The sequence below is a fragment of the Nerophis ophidion genome, linkage group LG17 (assembly GCF_033978795.1).
Source record: "Nerophis ophidion isolate RoL-2023_Sa linkage group LG17, RoL_Noph_v1.0, whole genome shotgun sequence".
In the NCBI taxonomy this organism is placed as follows: Eukaryota; Metazoa; Chordata; class Actinopteri; order Syngnathiformes; family Syngnathidae; genus Nerophis; species Nerophis ophidion.
Window position 1 is genome coordinate 46,002,673 of NC_084627.1, and position 18,114 is coordinate 46,020,786.

The window sequence follows — 18,114 nt, forward strand, 5'->3', positions numbered from 1 at the left end:
AAAAATAAAGTGCATTAAAGTGGATAAACCCACAACAAATGAACTATTGTCTTTTTGGCAAAAGTCTGCTTGGCCACAGTAGATAGGCTAATAATGTAAACAGAAGGCTTAAGTAAATCTCAATTAAGTGTGTGCTTGTAACCTCATACACTTATACAGGTAGCCTACACAACAGGCTAATAATGTAAGCAGAAGGCTCAAGTAAATCTCAATTAAGTGTGTGCTTGTAACCTCATACACTTATACAGGTAGCCTACACAACAGGCTAATAATGTAAACAGAGGCCCCACTAAATCTCAATAAGTGTGTGCTTGTAACCTCATACACTTTTACAGGTACACAACATATCCCAGGCCAGAACAGATTTGTCAATAACAGTACTTCAGCTTCAGAATAAAAAGAAGGAAACTAACTATGTATAAAACAATTTAAATTTAACACTGCACGTTGGTTGATTGCGTCACCGCGTCAAAAAATTCCGTCTTTGCGTCACACGCCACTATTCGGCCTTGCTTTTAACTCATTCCACCGAAGGCCGAATGTGGCTTTTTTTGCCATATTCGGCCGAATATATTCGGTTACCGATTAATCGGTGCATCCCTAGTTGAATGAATGATTGATAAAATCGCAGAAAAATTATTCATAAAAGCAGCACATTTCTTTTTTGGTCTATAAACAGTGACACACAAAACTGGGGAGCTGCTAAAACAATTGCATGCATTGATTGTAAAAAAACAGGTAAATGATCACTGAAGTTTGCAGGCCACTTGTATAGTGTTATCAAAATCATTGGTAAATATATTATCAATAAACATGGCGCAGAGACTTGTGATTCTGCTTGGCCTTGAGATTTTAGGATATAAACTCATACTATACATCGACGTCAACAATGTTCTTTTGCTTGTTAGGGTTCAGGAGGACAGTATTGATACCCCCACATATGAATATGATATTTTGGCTCATTTCTATAAAAGTTGTGTTAATCCAATCCTCAAACCTTTCAATACTTGATTTAGGTGTTCAACATCTACAGCTGACTAACATGTTTTTGTCTTTTTCACGACATATTTCAATTCTTATGCCTTGCAAGATATTATCAAATGCAAATGACACATTTTTCACCACTCTGGTGCAGATGTTTATCCACTGTTTCTGGTGATGAGGTTCAGTTCATTTCCTTTCAGGTCTAAATGGGTGCGGCGTCTTCAGTAATGCGAACGTTGTACCGATCCGTTGTGGGGAAGAAGGAGCTGAGCCGGAAGGCAAAGCTCTCAATTTACCGATCGATCTACGTTCCCATTCTCACCTATGGTCATGAGCTTTGGGTCATGACCGAAAGGATAAGATCACGGGTACAAGCGGCCGAAATGAGTTTCCTCCGCCGGGTGGCGGGGCTCTCCCTTAGAGATAGGGTGAGAAGTTCTGTCATCCGGGAGGAACTCAAAGTAAAGCCGCTGCTCCTTCACATGGAGAGGAGCCAGATGAGGTGGTTCGGGCATCTGGTCAGGATGCCACCCGAACGCCTCCCTAGGGAGGTGTTTGGGGCCCTTCCAGCCGGTAGGAGGCCACGGGGAAGACCCAGGACACGTTGGGAAGACTATGTCTCCCGGCTGGCCTGAGAATGCCTCGGGATCCCCCGGGAAGAGCTAGACGAAGTGGCTGGTGAGAGGGAAGTCTGGGCTTCCCTGCTTAGGCTGTTGCCCCCGCGACCCGACGTCGGATAAGCGGAAGATGATGGATGGCAATTACTTTAAGATGTATTTGAAACCGTCTGTTATTGCTGGATGTTGTTGTAGTTTGCATGCAGACTTCTGCTATTGATGTGAATAATTGATAGTTTGTTGTCAGATGTAATGTTTGTATTATATTGTTCTGTTGTTTAGTAGGAGCATTTATTGTTGAGAGTAAATGTTTGTGTCTGGATTTATTTCCTTCACAAAGTCCAGTTGTTTCATGCCTATTGATTTATTGTCCATTGACTTATTGTTAGCTAAATCTGTCCAGTTCCTCCACGCTTCTTGCTACCCACACCTTTGCTTCCCTCAGAGAGCCTTTCAGTTTGATAAATATTTTACAATTTGTTACTCAGGTGTGCTGTATTTTCTTAGGTATTTTGCCTTTTTAACGATGTCTGCATTCTTCTTGGTAAGTTGGTCACATACACGTTTGTTCCTGTCAGTTTGGTTCCTGGTTTGAAAAGTGCAATTTTATTTTTCCTGTTCACAAGCGTCATTATAATGGGAGGTCTGTCGCCTGTCTGTCTGCAGCGGGTGGCACGTCTCGATGTTATCCAGGTCCATCTTTATTTCTCTGCTTTGGAAAAATGATGCCACCTGTTGCTCCGTCAAGTTGTTTTCTTCTTCCTCGATGGCCACCCCACTGTCTGCCGCCACAGCGTGCGCATATTAGTGTGGCTTTAATACCAGTCCAGAGGTGATCACATCATTTATCAGGCATCTTACCTGGTCTACTTTTTTTTTTTTTTTTTTCCGTTTCTGTGTTCAGAAAGAGCAGCTTCTGTATGGCGTTATGATTCTGTCTTAAAGTTGAGGTCGCAAAGGCAGATTTTGAGGACAGAAAAATAAGTTTTGCAAGCACAGACATTATATTTTGAAAAGAAATTAAACCCCGAGCAGCCACACAGAGTACACGTGTCCAGTTCTCTGCTGGTTGCCTTTTCGACACAAATATAACACTGTGGGTCTAAACTTGCGCGAGCACAGAGCAGAAATAAATCTGAGCGAGTGAATAAAAAAAAGTTGAAAGCGCAGAAGGGTGATTTTGAGAGAGTTGAAGAGAGGGGGATGGGCACCCATCTGAATGCAGACAACACTAATTATTGAGTGTTAATATAGATCAAAGCAAACACTTCTATTGTGCACAAAATACATTTGTATTTGCTCCCCAAAATTGTGTGAGTTTAATTTATTTTCAAAATCTAAAGTCTGTGCTTGCAAAACAGTCCTCCAAAACTTGTTGTCGCGCCCGCTTTTACACAATGCTATATGCGTGCCAGCCAGTCACATGTTGTATACAGCCTCTGTTGAGACACGACAGTGACTGCAATGCATACTTAGTCAACAGCCATACAGGTTACACTGAGAGTTGTGATATAAACAACTTTAACACTCTTACTAACATGCGCCACACTATGAACCCACACCAAACAAAAATGACAAACACATTTCGGGAGAACATCCGCATTGTAACACAACATTAACACAAAAGAACAAATACCCATAATCCCATGCATCCCTAACTTTTCCGGGCTACATTATACACCCGCGCTATCACGAAACCCCGCCCACCTCAACCGACGCACGGAGGCGTGCGGGATTTGGTGCTAGCGGGGGTGTATAATGTAGCCAAGAAGAGTTAGGGATACATGGGATTCTGGGTATTTGTTCTGTTGTGTTTATGTTGTGTTACAGTGAGGATGTTCTCCAGAAATGTGTTTGTCATTTTTGTTTGGTGTGGGTTCACAGTGTGGTGCATATTAGTAAGAGTGTTGAAGTTGTTTTTTATCACAACTCTCAGTGTAACCTGTATGGCTGTTGAACAAGTATGCGTTGCATCAAGGGTTGTAATTGGGGGTTAAATCACCAAAATTGATTCCTGGGCGCGGCCACCGCTGCTGCCCACTGCTCTCCTCACTTCCAGGGGGTGATCAAAAGTGATGGGTCAAATCCAGGGAATAATTTTGCCACACGTAGTGTGTGTGTGACAATCAAAGGTACTTTAACTTAACTTGTCTGCGCAATTTCCCCCCGTCTTACTTTTTTTTGTTCTTTCTATCCCCTCCTGCAACAGTCCGGCTGCGCCAAACATTTATATAAAATCATATACAAATAAGGCAACAAGAGAAATATTCCACGTTTCTCTTTTGTAACGTCAATCTGTACAGCAAATGTGGGCATCTCCATCAACAATATGACTTGCCTGAGTGGCTGGACAGGACAAAAAAAAAAATCTTATTTCCATGTAGTCTCATTGTAATGTTTTATTCTTGTATGATGCGCTATCGGACTCAAAGCAAGATCTTTTTCCGTCAAAGCAAGCAACGTTCCTACTTCTTCTTTCCAGAAAAAATATACTGTCAATTTTAAGGACCGCCCCTAAAAAATAGTTGCACATGGTTTTAGGGCTGGTTGATATGGGCTTTTTTTAATATCTCGATATTTTTAGGCCATATCGCGATACACGATATATATGTCTGGATATTTTGCCTTAACCTTAAATGAACACTTGATACATATAATCACAGCAGTATGATGATTCTATGTGTCTACATTGAAACATTCTTCTTCATACTGCATTGATATATGCTCATTTCAAACTTTCATGCAGATACGGAAATCACAACTAAGTCAATTTAACGAAAGTGTATTTATTAAACAGTTATTAAGCAGTGGCACAAACATTCATGTCGTTTCAAAACAGAAAGTGCAAGATTGTCAGAGACATTTTAAAACAAGCTATGAGTGCACTTTTGTGCATGATGTCACTAAGATGACGGATCAAAACAACATTAAATTCAACTGCACTTTTTGTACAGAACGCCACTGCAATCGTTTAAAACAAAGTGCACTTTTGTGCATGATGTCACACAAGATATTTCAATAACTGTCAAATAAAAATGAGCTGCGTAATAGGAAATCAAATAGTGTTCGTCTTTCGCTATGCGATAGGTTCATGCGGACTTTATCTCCTTTTGTTGTTGACTATTGTTTTCATACGGTGTTGATCAGGAAATGTTTGCCTCGGCATTTTGATGGCGTTGCAATGCGAAGTAAGCACTCTTCATTCTCTAGCAAGTGACTTTTCAAATGATGCTACATATGAGCAGTAATACTACTTTTTGTAGCAACGCTTTTGCCCCACACTTGACAAATTATGGTTGTCTGTACGACATACTCCCTCTTGAAGCCAAACCACCGCCAGACTATGGACCCCCTGCTGTTTTTTTTGGGAATTAATTCTTCCTTCATTTGTTACCAGATTTGCACCTTCTTTCTTTCGTATTACCACTCGCACCACAGCTAACGTTACCCATGCTGCTACCTGTCTGCTCCGCGAGGGCGTATGCGTATGTAACGTATATAAGAAGGTGCGCTTGCTGTCTGTGAGAAGGAGGGACAAGAAAGAGTGGGAAGAGCCTGTAGTGTAATACCCGCAGCTAAAAGCAACTGCGTGAGAACGTGTACTCCCATATCACGGTATTGTCATTTTCCATATCGCACAGAAACAAACCCGCGATATATCGAGCATATCGATATATCGCCCAGCCCCACATGGTTGTACTTCCTGTGTGGAACTGTTGCTACTAAGACTGCAGTTGGAGTTCAATGGCCAGCTAATTGGTAATTGACTAACCTACCATGGCCGCTGCCATTGCTTCGTATAGATTTTGTCCCTTAAAGAGAACTGCTGACCACCGCTTTATTTATTTATTTACTTTTTTTAAATTGACAGACCATGACAATAGTTGAGCTGGAGTTCACGTATGCTGGGTGCCCTTGTAGGGAGGTCGACTGCATCTCTGAATAGAAACAGCTGAGTGGGATGGCAGATTGGTCCAGTCAAATAACTGTCAATAGCCAAGCTTTGGTCCTCACTAATGTGATTTCTCCTCTTTACGTCACGCATGACATTCCTCTTTGCTCTTTCAGTCAATCAAACGCTGCCAACTCCATTTGTGGTACACAACTGCATCTTGGAAGGGACTTTCATGCCCCCATTTTTTCTTCTTCCACTCGTTTTAACAGCAGAAATGTGAAACTATACAGAGTGGTACCTCAACTTATGTGCTCAATTAGTTCCATGACCAGACCTAAAACATTTGTATCTTAAATCAACGTCATCCAGTTTAAAAATCTGTTTAATTGGTGCTTGACCCCCTCAAAACACCCAAATTCTAACATGTAACATGCCTTTTAAAAAGACAAACTAACTTTTGGGTAAGAAATATTGTATGAGAATCAATACAATTTAATGTACTACGGACAACTACAGTAGTTGTATGAAGTATAATGTACAGCACTGACCTCAGTGCATCACTGATTTGTTATGCCCCCACTCTTCAGGGCGCAGCCTGTTCAAGATCCCAAAAACTCATTTTAAAAACCTGTGTAGACCTGGCATTCCAGGAAATAGCTCCCAGACTCTGGAACAACTTGCACCAGTCCCTCCGTGATCTTGACTGTGTTGACACTTTTAAGAAACATTTGAAAACTTCTATCTTTAATAAAGCTTTTACCGTACTTTTCGGAGTATAAGTCGCTTCGGAGTATAGGTCGCACCTGCCGAAAATGCATAATAAAGAAGGAAAAAAACATATATAAGTCTTACTGGAGTATAGTTCGCATTTTTTGGGGACATTTATTTGATAAAACCCAACACCAAGAATAGACATTTGAAAGGCAATTTAAATTAAATAAACAATATTGTACGTTATATTACGCATAAATAACCAACTGAGAAGGTGCCTGGTATGTTAACGTAACATATTATGGTAAGAGTCATTCAAATAACTATAACATATAGAACATGCTATACCTTTAACAAAAAATCTGTCACTCCTTATCGCTAAATCACATGAAATCTTATACGTCTAGTCTCTTACGTGAATGAGCTAAATAATATTATTTGATATTTTACGGTAATGTGTTAATAATTTCACACATAAGTCGCTCCTGAGTATAAGTCGCACCCCCGGCCAAACTATGAAAAAAAACTGCGATTTATAATCCGAAAAATACAGTAGTTAATGCAACATTTACTCCAGGGGTCGGGAACCTTTTTGGCTGAGAGAGCCATGAAAGTCAAATATTTTAAAATGTATTTCCGTGAAGAGCCATATCATAGTTTTTTACACTGAATACAACTAATTGCGTGCATTTTTTAAGTAAAACCAACATTTTTAGAGTAAAATGAGTATTTATTTTTAATAACATTGGTATTTCTTGAACAGGTGCGGTAAAAAACGGATGGATGGATTAAAATGCATGAGAATGTTTTATATTTTGAACGTTATTTTTAACATCGTGATTACCAGCGGAATTATTCATGACTTATCGTGTTGATGGGTCGGGAACCTTTTTGGCTGAGGGAGCCATGAAAGCCAAATATTTTAAAAATGTATTTCCGTGAGAGCCATATCATATTTTTTAACACTAACTACAACTAAATGCATGCATTTTTCAAGTAAAACCAACATTTTTAGAATATAATAAGTCTAATTATTTTTAATAACATTGTTATTTCTTGAACAGGTGCGGTAAAAAATGGATGGATGGATTAAAATGCATTAGAATGTTTTATATTTTGAACGTTATTTTTAACATCGTGATTACCAGCGGAATTATTCATTACTTATCGTGTTAAGCAATGTCGGCTAAGATTTATCTGAGAGCCACATGCAGTCATCAAAAGAGCCACATCTGGCTCTAGAGCCATTGGTTCCCTACCCCTGATTTAATCCAATGGTTCTCAACCTTTTTTCAGTGATGCACCCCCTGTGAACATTTTTTTAATTCAAGTACCCCCTAATCAGAGCAAAGCATTTTGGGTTGAAAAAAAGAGATAAAGAAGTAAAATACAGGACTATGTCATCAGTTTCTGATTTATTAAATTGTATAACAGTGCAAAATATTGCTCATTTGTAGTGGTCTTTCTTGAACTATTTGGAAAAAAAGATATACAAATAACTAAAAACTTGTTGAAAAATAAACAAGTGATTCAATTATAAATAAAGATTTTTACACATAGAAGTAATCATCAACTTAAAGTGCCCTCTTTGGGGATTGTAATAGAATTTAATTCTATACATTTCTTCACAAAAAAACACATTTTTAACATCAATATTTATGGAACATGTCCACAAAAAATCCAGCTGTCAACACTGAATATTGCATCGTTGCATTTCTTTTCACAGTTTATGAACTCACATTCATATTTTGTTGAAGTATTATTCAATAAATATATTTATAAAGGATTTTTGAAATATTGCTATTTTTTAGAATATTTTAAAAAAATCTCACATACCCCTTAGCATACCTTCAAGTACCCCCATTTGAGAACCACTGATTTAATCCACTTGATATCCCTTTTATGAAGTTGCCCCTGTTATTTCATATTGTTTTACTTCACCTATGTTTTGTACAGCGCTTTAATTTTATCTGTGAAAATCGTTTTTTAAATAAAATGGACTATTTACTTACAGTCTCCAACACCCACAACCTTAATGCTGAACTCAACATGCGCATTTGAAAGGCTTCATCAAGGTTTTGCAAAGTGACAAAGTATGTCTAGCAGAACAAGAACCTTTCCTTGCTCCTCAAAGTATGTGAATACCACACATTTGTACTTACTTACTGTACGCATCTGAGTCATGGACAGCATACCGCAGGGGTGAATATCGCCTCAATGACTTTCTTTTACGCTGCCTTCTTTTCATACTGACTCTTTATTGGGTTGACCATGTAACCAACTCACTAGAGAAAACAGGCTCCATTGACCTGAACACATTCCTTTTTCGAGGCCGTCACAGATTGGTTGGCCAAATTCCCCGAATGGATGACGCTCGCTTTGCCAGACTCTTATTGTATGGCGAGCTAGCCAATGCTCAGTGCAAACGAGTACGCCCCGTCTATGTTTTAAATACGTTATTTAGAGGGAAGCAGACTGAAACCGTCATTGTAATAGTAGTAGTTTTTTTGCTGCCAAGAAAGTATATATTGTCTGACAATTTATGGCAGTGGTTCTTAAAGGGGAAACTTATCACCAAACCTATGCAAGCGTCAATATATACCGTGATGTTGCAGAAAAAAGACCATGTATTTTTTTAACTGATTTCCGAACTCTAAATGGGTGAATTTTGGCAAATTAAACGCCTTTTTGTTTATCGGTCTTTTAGCGATGACGTCAGAACGTGACGTCACCGAGGTAACACCCGCCATTTTTATTTTCACATTACAAAAACCGGGTCTCAGCTCTGTTATTTTCCGTTTTTTCGACTATTTTTTGGAACCTTGGAGACATCATGCCTCGTCGGTGTGTTGTCGGAGGGTGTAACAACACTAACAGGGAGGGATTCAAGTTGCACCACTGGCAAGAAATCTGCCGCCAGACCCCCATTGAATGTACCAGAGTGTCTGCACATTTTACCGGCGATGCTAAGCCAGACATGGCACAGAGATGTATGGATAACCTGCAGATGCATTTGCAACGATTAAGTCAACAAAATCACAAAGGTGAGTTTTGTTGATGTTGTTGACTTATGTGCTAATCAGACATATTTGGTCACGGCATGACTGCCAGCTAATCGATGCTAACATGCTACGCTAATTGATGCTAACATGCTATTTACGCCAGCTGTATGTACATTTGAAATTAGATACCCACATTTAATGCGAAACAAACACTTACCAATCGACGGATTTAAGTTGCTCCAGTGTCACAAGATGCGAAAGTCCTGATCGTTTGGTCCGCACATTTTACCGGCAAGGCAGCCATGGTATTGGCCACTTCACTAGGTACACCCACACTATGGCCGAATAGCGTCAACAGCTATTCGCTCAATAGCTTCAATTTCTTCTTCAATTTCGTTTTCGCTATCTGCCTCCATACTCCAACCATCTGTTTCAATACATGCGTAATCTGTTGAATCGCTTAAGCCGCTGAAATCCGAGTTTGAATCCGAGCTAATGTCGCTATATCTTGCTGTGGTAACCGCCATGTTGTTTGTATTGGCAGCACTGTGTGACGTCACAGGGAAATGGATAGTGGTTTCAAAGATAGCGAAAGTAAGGCACTTTAAAGCTTTATTTAGGGATATTCCGGGACCGGTAAAATTTTGAAAAAAAATTCAAAAAATACAATAAGCCACTGGGAACTGATTTTTATTGTTTTTAACCCTTTTGAAATTGTGATAATGTTCCCCTTTAAATGGGGGTACGCGTACCCCTGGGGGTACTTGAAGGTATGCCAAGGGGTTCGTGAGATTTTTTATAAATATTCTAAAAATAGCAACAATTCAAAAATTCTATATAAATATATTTATTGAATAACACTTCAACAAAATATGAATGTGGCAGAGGGACGGCGTGGCGCAGTGACAGAGTGGCCGTGCGCAACCCGAGGGTCCCTGGTTCAATCTCCACCTAGTACCAACCTCGTCACGTCCGTTGTGTCCTGAGCAAGACACTTCACCCTTGCTCCTGATGGGTGCTGGTTAGCGCCTTGCATGGCAGCTCCCTCCATCAGTGTGTGAATGGGTAAATGTGGAAGTACCGGTAGTGTCAAAGCGCTTTGAGTACCTTGAAGGTAGAAAAGCGCTATACAAGTACAACCCATTTATGTAAGTTCCTAAACTGTGAAAAGAAATGCAACTTATGTGTTGACAGCTAGATTTTTTGTGAACATGTTCCATAAATATTGATGTTAAAGATTTATTTTTTTGTGAAGAAATGTTTAGAATTAAGTTCATGAATCCAGATGGATCTCTATTACAATCCCCAAAGAGGGCACTTTAAGTTGATTACTTCTATGTGTAGAAATCTTTATTTATAATTGAATCACTTCTTTATTTTTCAACAAGTTTTTAGTTATTTTTATATCTCTTTTTCCAAATAGTTTAAGAAAGACCACTACAAATGAGCAATCTTTTGCACTGTTATACAATTTAATAAATCAGAAACTGATGACATAGTGCTGTATTTTACTTCTTTATCTCTTTTTTTCAACCCCAAATGCTTTGCTCTGATTAGTGGGTACTTGAATTAAAAAAATGTTCACAGGGGGTACATCTCTGAAAAAAGGTTGAGAACCACTGATTTATGGTATTTACATTTTTTTTGTAACTTGGTCGAAAGATTTCATTGTGTGTATAAATACGTTATGATTTCATTTAACGACACCGTGATATTAATGATTATCGTGATATTTTGGGTCACAATAACAGATATGAAATTTTCATGTAGTTACATCCTTAGTGTACTTTATCGACAGTACTGTGATAACCATAACATGACAATTGACAAGAAGACAAATACTGTACTGTAATACTTTTGAGACATATATTCGACTTGATAAAAGACTACATTTTAGCATAGAATTAAAAATCCAAAGCACAAAGTCTTTTTTTTAAATGTTTTTACTTACCGTAATTTTCGGAGTATAAGTCGTTCCGGAGTATAAGTCGCACCTGCCGAAAATGCATAATAAAGAAGGAAAAAAACATATATAAGTCTCACTGGAGTATAAGTCTCATTTTTGGAGGAAATGTATTTGATAAAACCCAACACCAAGAATAAACATTTGAATGGCAATTTAAAATAAATAAAGAATAGTGAACAACAGGCTGAATAAGTGTACGTTATATGAGGCATAAATAACCAACTGAGAAGGTGCCTGCTATATTAACCTAACATATTATGGTAAGAGTCATTCAAATAACTATAACATATCAAACATGCTATACGTTTACCAAACTATCTGTCACTCCTAATTGCTAAATCCGTTGAAATCTTATACGTCTAGTCTCTTACGTGAATGAGCTAAATAATATTATTTGATATTTTACGGTAATGTGTTAATACTTTCACACATAAGTCGCCCCTGAGTATAAGTCGCACCCCTGGCCAAACTATGAAAAAAACTGCGACTTATTGTCCGAAATATACGTTTTTTTTTTTTTTTTTTTTTTCATGGTATTCTATCATAGTAATGACCAAATAAATATTGCACAACTGTTACGAGTGATGTGATGATGAACTGTAGCCGTGGTAAAACTCCTGACGGTTGTGAGCATCACCATATTAATTATTAAATAGTTATTATTAAATAATTATTAATAAATATTAAATTTAATTGATCAAAAGTTGTGTTATTGTTTGTGATATGGTACCATCTTTTGGAGTAGGTCGCTCACTGCAGGTGGTGCAATGTACTTCCTGTTTTGTGTCGGAAGTTTATTCGTTCAGAGCGTTTTTCTGCTCGAAAGGATTTACCACCCCATAGCTCGGTTGGTAGAGTGGCCGTGTCAGCAACTTGAGGGTTGCCGGTTCGATTCCCGCTTGTGCCATCCTAGTTACTGCCGTTGTGTCCTTGGGCAAGACACTTTACCCACCTGCTCCCAGTGCCACCCACAATGGTTTAAATGTAACTTAGATATTGGGTGTCACTATGTAAAGCGCTTTGAGTCACTTGAGAAAAGCGCTATATAAATATAATTCACTTCACTTCACTTAAGTTTTACAATCCAACTAAAACAATTCATATTTACCAAAAAATCCCATGTCTGATGTCAGTGGGAGGGTTTTCATGCATATTTGTATGTGCTATCTTAATGTAATTTTGCTAACGTCGCAAGGATTAGCAAATATGCTAATACATTTACAAGTGTCTGTGTTAGTATTATTAATCTACAATGGGACTCTTTTCACCAAACGTAATTTTTGAGTATTTTTAGCTGACTGGAGAGCTAGCTCCCGCAGCTAGTAGGTCCATTGCGGTGACTTCTGTTTTGTTTGATCAGCCGTTTTACTGCAGTGTTGTAAAAGACATTGTTTAGAAACAATTAAGGTCTGTAAATAAACATTTACAAAGTCTTTTGTACCGGTACACATCTGCTGCTCATAATAAAAACATATTTTCTTTTAAAATTTGTTGGTAGTGGCTTGAATACCAATGTGCTCTATAGTCCGAAAAAATACGGTATTAAAAAAAATAAACTGTTGATATTTCAGTATGTGTTTAAGTATTTTTAAGCACATTCAACAATATCACATGATAACTGTAATGCATTTGGTCACAATAACCGTAAAAATTTACTTTATATCATTTATTGTGCTGAAAATTTTAATTTTCCCTCATGGATTAATAAAGCATTTCTGATTCTGAGAACGTCACCGTCTACAAACTTTTCAGGCTGCCTGTGCTTGAGTGGGTTCTGCCACGTATTAGAATCTTCCCCCATGTCTGTTTACTGGGTTTATCATAAATAAATTGTCTGTAGGTGTGAGTGGTATGTTTTTTTTTAAGTACACAAATCAATACTTTTAATTTGAGTAATAATTACCAGGTTCCAAGACATCAAATGAAGCCGTAATTGAAACCCTCCCACACCAGTTAGTCATGCCTTAAAAATAGATGTAATTAAGTTGTCTCTGCGTCTTATTATCCTGCTGCCAATTTTCACCGATGTTCCTTTCCAGGCCACCGCTGTTTAATGTATGTTACAATATGACTGTTATTCTGTAGCCTGGTGGCTCCGTGGGTGCCCCGCTGTGCCTTCCACTTTCCGAATTTACCACTCTGTGTGGGAGTTAACAGTCTGAACGTATCAAATTTGTAATTATCAGTAGGAGGTTAATTTGAATGTGTTCCAGGCTACAGATTGTATTTGCCTAAATGTGCTCTTGACATGAAGACATGAAGGCAAGACCCACACTATTTGAGACGTTGATGTGCCAATTAGTGCGCGGTCGTTTAAAAACCCATGAAAAAGATGTTTTAGTTCAAACAATTGAACATGGAGCTGTAATGAAATGGCAACTCTGACAGATTCTGTATTTCATTTTGGCTGAAATAGGCGCCAGCGCCCCCCGCGACCCCGATAGGGAATAAGCGGTAGAAAATGGATGGATGGATGGATTTTAAAATGGGCTATGCAGTGTTTGACCTCCTGAACATGTCAACTGGGCATATTGGGGGGGAAAAGGGCCCTCTGGTGGTGAACAGATACCTCGCTTTTAGTGTTTTTGCAAGTAACCTGACAGTTAAGGCGCCTCAAACCAGATTTCGGACAAATAAGACAATCATGGCCTGGGCGCAAACTATTTTAACTAGGGATGCACCGATTAATCGTTAACCGAATATATTCGGCCGAATATGGCAAAAAAAGCCACATTCGGCCTTCGGTGGAACACAAGGCCGAATAGTGGCGTGTGACGCAATTCTTTGACGCGGTGACGCAATCAACCAACGTGCAGTGACGTTGGGATATGTTGTGTACCTGTATAAGTGTATGAGGTTACAAGCACACACTTATTGAGATTTAGTGGGGCCACTGTTTACATTATTAGCCTGTTGTGTAGGCTACCTGTATAAGTGTATGAGGTTACAAGCACACACTTATTGAGATTTAGTGGGGCCACTGTTTACATTATTAGCCTGTTGTGTAGGCTACCTGTATAAGTGTATGAGGTTACAAGCACACACTTAATTGAGATTTAGTGGGGCCTCTGTTTACATTATTAGCCTGTTGTGTAGGCTACCTGTATAAGTGTATGAGGTTACAAGCACACACTTAATTGAGATTTAGTGGGGCCACTGTTTACATTATTAGCCTGTTGTGTAGGCTACCTGTATAAGTGTATGAGGTTACAAGCACACACTTAATTGAGATTTAGTGGGGCCACTGTTTACATTATTAGCCTGTTGTGTAGGCTACCTGTATAAGTGTATGAGGTTACAAGCACACACTTAATTGAGATTTACTTGAGCCTTCTGTTTACATTATTAGCATATCTACTGTGGCTAAGCAGACTTTTGCCAAAAGGACAATAATTCATTTGTTGTGGGTTTATCCACTTTAATGCACTTTGTTTTTTTTTGGAATGCATGTTTTGTTTGAAGGCCTAATATAAATGAAAAACTGTGCTTTTTTGAAAAGCAAAGACTACTGGAATATTAAAAAAATGTCAATATTCAATAAAAAATTACTTTATTTGAAAAACATGTCTAAATATTTTTTCTAGGCTATTTATGCAATATTTTTTTTTTTTTTAAACTGCATTCATTATTCGGTATTCGGCCTTCGGCCAAGCGTTTAAATTTTATTCGGCTTCGGCCACAAATTTTCATTTTGGTGCATCCCTAATTTTAACCCTTATTTGACACCAGGTTTTTTAAATTTTCCTAAAGGAACTCTCCTGAAGGAATCAATAAAGTACTATCTACCGTATATTACCAAATAAACACCCTTGGGCAAATAGCCCCCCATGTCCTAATAGCCGCCCGGGGTCTGACCCCATTTTGTGAATTAACCGCCTCTTCCTAATAACCGCCTATGTCCAAATAGCCGCCCATGGGTTGTTATTTGCATAATTTAGATTAAAATCATATTGATTTCATTAAGCCCAATTTATAAGCTAAAATGAAAAGCAAAGGTGCAATAATTGGGCTAATTACGGTAACAGCAGACGTGTTGAGTCCAGAGAGTTACATGACAATCAAAGGCTTAACGAAATCTGTGCCGTGATGGCTTACGTTACGTGGGGATTCTGGGTAATCAACATTATGCAATGGGCCACCGCACATAGCGTAACACACACTCAACGACAACTACAAACCCACGAGGAAAAGTTTCAAAATGGCAAGAAACAGTAGCAGTGAGTTGAATGAACAGTATACCGGTACACCGCAATTGATGGATGGGAATACTTGAAGGGGGAAGAAGAACAGAAAGTTTGACTTAAAGTTCAAGCTAGCGGTTTGGTTGGTTGGGGCGGCATAGCTCGGTTGGTAGAGTGGCCGTGCCAGCAACTTGAGGCTTGCAGGTTCGATTCCCGCTTGAGCCATCCTAGTCACTGCCGTTGTGTCCTTGGGCAAGACACTTTACCCACCTGCTCCCAGTGCCACCCACACTGGTTTAAATGTAACTTAGATATTGGGTGTCACTATGTAAAGCGCTTTGAGTCACTTGAGAAAAGCGCTATATAAATATACTTCACTTCACTTCACTTGTGAAGTATGCGGAGCAGAATTCTGGTTTGGCAGCGGCCAGGCAGTTTAACGTTGACCCAAAACGTGTACGAGAATGGAAACAAATAAAGGGAGAACTACTATCTCAGTCGGCAATCGATGGAAAACGGGCTCGCTTATCTGGTGGAGATAGGAAGAAAGTGAGCGACAAGCTTGAAGCCAATTTGTGTCAGTGGATACATCACGTTCGTGGACTGAACCACCGTGTGTCCCGCAAAATGATCCGCTTTAAGGTCAAGGAGTTGTATGCCACCGCGAGTGACACGAGAAACACCGGTGTGGTGTTTGGTGCAACGAGTGGCTGGCTTAATCGATTCCTGCGTTGGAACAACTTTACCCTTAGGAGTAGAACCACACTTTGTCTGCTTGTAAGTACTCTGTGATTGTGCGCTGCCGAACATGCTCCTTTGCTCGTAAACCAGCAATAACACGACAGGACGATGACGGGGGTGCAGTGGGATGGCGGTATAATACCAAATATGATTCATTAGTATCGCGGTACAACAAACCCTGTTTCCATATGAGTTGGGAAATTGTGTTGGATGTAAATATAAACGGAATGCAAATCCTTTTCAACCCACATTCAGTTGAATGCACTACAAAGACAAGATATTTGATGTTCAAACTCATAAACTTTTTTTTTTTTTTTTGCAAATAATTAACTTAGAATTTCATGGCTGCAACACGTGCCAAAGTAGTTGGGAAAGGGCATGTTCACCAATGTGTTACATCACATTTTCTTTTAACAACACTCAAACGTTTGGGAACTGAAGAAACTAATTGTTGAAGCTTTGAAAGTGGAATTCTTTACCATTCTTGTTTTATGTAGAGCTTCAGTCATTCAACAGTCTTGGTCTCCACTGTCGTATTTTACGCTTCATAATGCGCCACACATTTTCCATGGGAGACAGGTCTGGACTGCCGGTCGGCCAGGAAAGTACCCGCACACTTTTACTACAAAGCCATGCTGTTGTAACACGTAGCTTGGCATTGTTTTGCTGAAATAAGCAGGGGCGTCCATTATAACGTTGCTTGGATGACAACATATGTTGCCCCAAAACCTGTATGTACCTTTCAGCATTAATGGTGCCTTCACAGATGTGTAAGTTACCCATGCCTTGGGCACTAATACACCCCCATACCATCACAGATGCTGGCTTTTCAACTTTGCGCCTATAACAATCCAGATGGTTATTTTCTTCTTTGTTCCGGAGGACATCACGTCCACAGTTTCCAAATAAAATTTGAAATGTGGACTCGTCAGACCACAGAACACTTTTCCACTTTGCATCAGTCCATCTTAGAAGAGCTCGGGCCCAGCGGGTGTTGTTGATATATGGCTTTCGCTTTGCATAGTAGAGTTTTAACTTGCACTTACAGATGTAGCGACCAACTGTATTTACTGACAGTGGTTTTATGAAGTGTTCCTTAGCCCATGTGGTGATATCCTTTAGAGATTGATGTCGGTTTTTGCTGCGGTAGTGCCAAATATCCGTAATATCATCGCTTACGTGCAATGATTTCTCCAGATTCTTTGAACCATTTGAAGATTTTACGGACTGTAGATGGTAAAATCCCTAAATTCCTTGCAATAGCACGTTGAGAAATGTTGTTAAAAAACTGTTCGACAATTTGCTTACAAAGTGGTGACCCTCGCCCCATCCTTGTTTGTGAATTACTTAACATTTCATGGAAGCTGCTTTTATACCCAATCATGGCACCCACTTGTTCCCAATTAGCCTGCACACCCGTGGGATGTTCCATAATAAGTGTTTGATGAGCATTCCTCAACTTAATCAGTATTTATTTTCACTTTTCCCAACTTCTTTGTCTCGTGTTGCTGGCATCAAATTATAAAGTTAATGATTATTTGCAAAAAAAAAGAAAGTTTATCAGTTTGAACATCAAATATGTTGTCTTTGTAGCATATTCAACTGAATATGGGTTGAAAATAGGGATGCAGCGAAATGAAAATTTGTGGCCGAAGCCGAATAAAATTAAAACGCTTGGCCGAAGGCCGAATACCGAATAATGAATGCTGTTTTTCACAATTTTTTAAATATTGCATAAATAGCCTAGAATAAATATTTAGACATGTTTTTCAAAAAAAGAAATTTTTTATTGAATATTGACATTTTTGTAATATTCCAGTAGCCTTTGCTTTTCAAAAAAAGCACAAAGTTTTTCATTTATATTAGGCCTTCAAACAAAACATGCATTCCAAAAAAAAATAAAGTGCATTAAAGTGGATAAACCCACAACAAATGAATTATTGTCCTTTTGACAAATGTCTGCTTAGCCACAGTAGATATGCTAATAATGTAAACAGAAGGCTCAAGTAAATCTCAA

At 38.9% G+C, this 18,114-nt stretch overlaps 1 protein-coding gene across 3 annotated transcripts in view; it reads left to right on the forward strand.

Annotated features, from left to right (window-relative positions):
• Positions 1-18,114, forward strand: part of LOC133536493 (transmembrane protein 230-like) — a 33,306-nt gene that overhangs the window by 13,895 nt on the left and 1,297 nt on the right. The gene's annotated exons all lie outside the window — the stretch shown is intronic.